Raw genomic sequence first — 5,979 nt, 5'->3', positions numbered from 1 at the left:
AGAAATATTACTCAGCCATAAAAAGGAATGAAATTTTGCCATTTGCAACAACGTGGTTGGAGCTAGAGTTTTAACACTAAGCAAACTAAGTCAGTCAGAGAAAGCACTGGTTTTCATGATAAAATTAGAGGGACTTGTCCTGGATGAAAATGGCCCTCAGATATAATGAAATCTTACTTAAGAATTGAGAGATTCTCTGTCTAAAAGATTCTAAAAAAAAAAAAAGCTTCTGAGTCCATATTAACAATATTTAAAATATGAACATAATTTAAATAAATAATGCTTAAAACTCTTTCAACAGCTAATATTTACCAACCATCAGTGAATTAATACTTCATTTTTGTATATTTAACTAATGAGCAGTTTTCTATTCAGGATTCAATAAGAATATGGCATAAGGATGAGAAATAGGGATAAGAAAGATAAGAATATGGTAGGGGCGCCTGGGTGGCTCAGTCGTTAAGCGTCTGCCTTCAGCTCGGGTCGTGATCCCATGGTCCTGGGATCGAGCCCCACATCGGGCTCCATGCTCCGCAGGAAGCCTGCTTCTCCCTCTCTCACTCCCACTGCTTGTGTTCCCTCTCTCACTGTGTCTGTCTCTGTCAAATAAATAAATAAAATCTTTAAAAAAAAAAAAAAAGAAAGATAAGAATATGGTACTTGCTGAGCCTGAAGAAGCACCAAATATTGTCGGTCAGTAGCTTTTCATATTTAGTTTTCTCACGTTCATATACCTAGAGGGAGAGCAGGCCACTGCCTGCCACAGCTAACAAGACAAGGTAAAGGACAAGAAGGTTATTTTCCTTGACATGGGCTTATTATTCAACTGATGCATTTCTCAAATTTGAAATTAGGTGAATTGGTAAAGCAAGAAATCTCTTATAAATATGATAGAAGGATTCATAAAATTTTAATTGTATAGAATTTTTACAGATTCAGCAATTTGAATTCCAACATTTACAGAAGATGCTACACAAAGGTTTTGGTTGACATTGAAAGAAAAACACTAACTGCCAAAGTAACAGGTCTCTTTCACCTTGTCAGGTTTTTAATGACATGAGCAAAGGTTTTAGATTAAAGGTTACAGTTTACTTTCAGGGTTCTTTCCACACATAGTATTCTTTTATGGACAACTTCTTTTCTCACTCTCTGACATTCCTGTCTTCCTCAGAAAACTTGAGAACTGGGATAAATAAAGGAAGAGGTACAGAAAGATGGAAAGGTGAGGCTGAAGGGATTTGGGCTGCGATTTTAATAGCCCAGGAGTTGTCGATCACAGGTCAGCCTTCTGACTGCAATTTTTTTTTATTAAATGTTAAAAAAAATAACACATAGGCATATCAATTATACTCCTAAATCTTAGATGTGAGGCCATTAGTCTTAGAAACATACTTATTAGCATGACTGTTGGCTAAAACTTGGGGAGTCATATTCCTGTAGATTATATTTGGAGAAGAGATAATTAAATACATAAATGATTTGGGAGATAATAGATGATATTGCTATACATAATTCATTGGAAAATGTTTACCCACGTCTTAAATTTAAATCATTTCCAAAAATGCATATACGTTCCCCAAACCTATTATTTTGAATATGTAAACCATATTTCCTTTATTGAACTTGTGGAAATACTTAAAAACAATTGTCGTAAAAGTTCATTTTCACCTGTTAAACACTAGATTTTTGTGTGCCCCCCAAAATCTTTCGTAAGCATTGGTTTTTCATGATCTAAATAACAGAATGAAAACTGAAATAAATTAGTTATCTTGGCTTTTACAAATAGCCACATTTTTTGCTTTTAAAACAACATGAGGTGCCTGACTGTGAATATGTTTCTCTGTGTGAGATTATTCAATGAGTTCAGCCAGTCAGTCATATAAAACTGTTTTGCTTGAAAATGGCTCTTTTGCAAAATTTTTTATATTTTGACATCAACTTTCAGCATAACAGAAACACAATCAAAGTTAACATTTATATTAGCTGATTTTTAACGGTTGAAATAACAAGATAGAAAAATAAAAGAGCACAGAAGTAAAGCAGGAAAATTAAGGTTAGGTAAGTGTTAATAAAGGAGAAAGAACAGAGATTCAGATTATTGCCTTGAAGCCATACGGTTAGCTATTAGACTGCATTTTAGAAGCTATTTTTACTGTTAATATAACCTGCAGAGCCATACATAAAACCCTCCCATTAATCTGACTTTTCCAATTATCACTCCTTTGCTTTTCTTTATATTTTTACCATTATTATATCTATCCCTAATTACATAGATTGGTTTTTGCCTGTGTTGTTAAATTCTGCATAAATGGAATCATGCTATGTGAACTGTTGCTCTTGCCTAACCTTAAGTCAATAGATTCATCCATGTTATTGTGTGTACTTGCAGTCTGTTCCCTCTCGTACTGTGAAGCATTTCATTGTGTGAGTATATCACAACTGATTATCCATCCCATTGTTAATGGGCATTTTAACCATTTTCAGTTTAAGATATTTAAGCCAAATATTTCTAAGAACACGCGGGAGCACTCATCCTGGTACCTGTAAATGTATCTCTAGGTATATCCCATCTAGGGGGAAATCTCTGGGTCATGGAACAATATGTATATATTCAACTATAATAAATAATGCCTCCTTGTTTTCCACAGCGGTTTATCAATTTCTATTCCTACCAGTGGAGGTTGTTTCTGTGGCTCCACATCCTCACCAACACTTGGAACTCTCAGACTTGAAAGTTTTTACCAACCTAAGAGGTAGGTATAGATATCCCATTGTGGTTTTGATTTGCCTTTTCCTTATCACCAATGATATTGAATACCTTACAAAATGTTTATTGACCATTGGAAAGATGTTTTGTAAATGCCTATTGAAGTCTATGGGCATTTTTCTGTTGAGCTGTCTATATTTTTCTTATTGGTTTATATATATATTTTATATATTCTGAACAAGAGCCTTTTCTTGACTATATGTCTTAGAAATATCCTGTGAGGCTTGCCTTTTTGCTATCTTAATAATATCTTTTTTTCTATTTTCCATGTTACCTTTTATTTTTTATGAACATATTTTACCAATAGGCTACTGACTGAAATATTCCATCTAGAACATGAAATAGTCACTCTGCCCCATTTCTCAAACATCCATTTTGTCCTTTCACATACCTTTTTTATTACTGAGTTATCAATTCTCTTAACAAATTTTTAAGCGAACTAGTGTTGAATGATAAGCATAATGTTATACAGCAGATCTCTAGAACTTTTTCATCTTCCACAATTAAACTTTATACCCATTGAACAGCAGCTCCCCATTTCCCCTTTCTACTACCTTTGGCCTCCATTCTCTCTATTTCTATGACTTCAGCTTTTTCAGATTCCATATATAAAATGAGAACATACAGTATTTGTCTTTCTCTGTCTGACTTACTTCACTTAGCATAATACTCCCAAATTCTGCCCATGTTGTCCCAAAAGGCAGGATTTCCTTCTTTTTCATGGCTGAATAATATTCCTTTGTGTGGTGTGTGTGTGTGTGTGTGTGTGTGTGATGTTTTCTTTATTCATTCATCCATTAGGCTGTTTCCATGTCTTGGCAATTGTAAATAATCCTACCATGAACATGAGAATACATATGTCTCTTTGAGATACTGATTTCCTTTCCTTCAAATATATACCCAGGATTGTGATGGCTGGATCTTATGGTAATTCTTTTTCTAATTCATTGAGGAAACTCCGTATTGTTTCCCACAGTGGCTGTACTAATTTACATTTTTCCAATAGTGCAAAAAATTTCCCTTTCCTCCACATCCTCGCCTACACTTGTTATTTCTTGTCTTTTTTATTTTAGCCATTTTAACAGGAGTGAGGTGATCTCATTGTGGTTTTAATTTGCATTTCCCTGATGATTAGTGATGTTGAGCATCTTTTCATGTGCTTGTTGGTCATTTGTATGTCTTCTTTGGAAAGATGTCTATTCAAATCCTTTGTCCATTTTTTAATTGTACTCTTTGTATTTTACTATTCGGTTGTATGAGTTCCTTATATATTTTTGATAAAAACAGCTTATCAGATGGAATATTGCAAATATTTTCTATCATTCCATATGGTGCCCTTTCATTTTGCTGATTGTTTCTTTTGCTGCTCAGAAGCTTGTTAGTTTGATGTAGTCTCACCTACTTATTTTTGCTCTTGTTCCTTGCACTTCTGATAACATTTCCAAAAAATTGTTGTAAAGACCAGTGTTGAGGAGCTTTTTCCCTACATTTTCTTCTTGTGGTTTTACAATTTAGGGTCTTACTTTTAAGTCTAATACATTTCAAGCAGTATACAAACAATGCTTATATCTTTGACTGCTTGCTGGCCATTAACCTCAAAAAATATTTTGAGAGTTCCCTGGGGCCTTGGGATAACTGTTTTCCCCTTCAAAAAGGATTTGCATTTGCATTCTGCCTGCTACCTAGGGGCTTCACACTCCTGAACCATATCAGGCTAAATTCAAGTCTTGAGTGTCCCTGGTCTAATTAGGCTTTGCCTACTCAGGGTGCAAATCTGAGAGAGGATTCTTCTGGACCCTCCTAAGGAAGGGTCTCTGGAAGCCACAACCCCAGAGATCCATTTTCTTCTCCATTCCAAAGATAGCAAGGCAGCCATCTGAGCAGTTCCCAATGGCTGCAGAGGTAGGAGAGAAAAATCTAAATCCAATTCATCCATACCTGAGGATGTAACATCTGGGGCTCCAGCTGAGAGGAAGGGTTCTCCTGCAAAATTTTCCACTTTAGTAGGCTGTGGGCCTTGACTTCTCTCTGGACATGATTACAGACATGGACCCAGAGCTCAAATGGCTGCGGCAGCAATAAGTGCCTTCTGGATAAAGATAGCCTTGGTGCTTTAATGTTCTGCTTACCTCCCAGTTACAGGATCTCATCCAAACACTGGTCAGGGAGGTCCCAGTAACTTTTCAGATCTTGAATATTTTTAAACTGCTGTATACACAAACATGCACATATTCAAACATATACATATGAACTTTTGTCCAGCATATTTTATTGTTTTCAGTGGGAGGGTTAATCTGGGTTACCCAACTGACTCTCAGAAACAAGACTTAGATGGTATTTTTAAGTGTCTTTGTCAAGCAAATAATTTTTCAGATCTATTTGGTTTTGTTTCTTTACTTGTTTTTTTTAGCACATTTTTTCCTGTGCCATAATTATACTTTGTATGTGGTACCCCCCTAGCTATAACACTTTTCCTTCCTGCATTGTCCTTTACTGAGCTCTTTTTTTCAATGTATCCATTTCTGTCTTTTTTTGAGAGAGAGAGAGCACGGGGGCGGGGGGGCGAGGGAGAGGAAGAGAGAAAATCTTAAGCAGGTTCCATGCCCAGCACAGTGCCCAACACAGGGCTCGATCTCATAACCTGAGCCAAAATCAAGAGTCAGACATTCAACCAACTGAGCAACCCAGGCACTCCTACTGAGCTAACTCTTATTCATCCTTTAAGATAGTCCAGGAATCATCTCAGCAAGTCTTATTGCATTCTATTCTCAAATAATCAGAGTTGGTGTCCCCATGCACTTTGCTGCAGAGAAGATATACTTAACAACCTAAGTATTGCAGAGGTACTAGTCAATACAGGTAGACACACAGACCAATAAGAACAGATACCAGCTGTAAACAACCAGTACCAGCACGTACTGAGTAAATATCAGCATGTTCAAAGAATGTACTACAATAAGGTGTGATAATAAATGTATATTATCACAGTACACTGTTCTCTAATTTGCTGTTTACATATCCCCTTTGATAATCTGTGAGGCCATTATGGACAGGGAGCAGTCATATTCACCTGGAATCTTATGTTGCATGGATTCTTGGTGCAAAGAAGGCCCCAATAAATATTTTTTTCAATTAAGTTAAAGAAATGCTATGTTCATGGAACTGCCTCAAAAATTCATTAAATAAATCACTTCTTATCCCTTCACAGCTTT

This window comes from Leptonychotes weddellii, chromosome 8 (assembly GCF_054177405.1).
Source record: "Leptonychotes weddellii isolate Sample4059 chromosome 8, ASM5417740v2, whole genome shotgun sequence".
In the NCBI taxonomy this organism is placed as follows: Eukaryota; Metazoa; Chordata; class Mammalia; order Carnivora; family Phocidae; genus Leptonychotes; species Leptonychotes weddellii.
Note: the sequence above shows the minus strand (reverse complement) of the source record.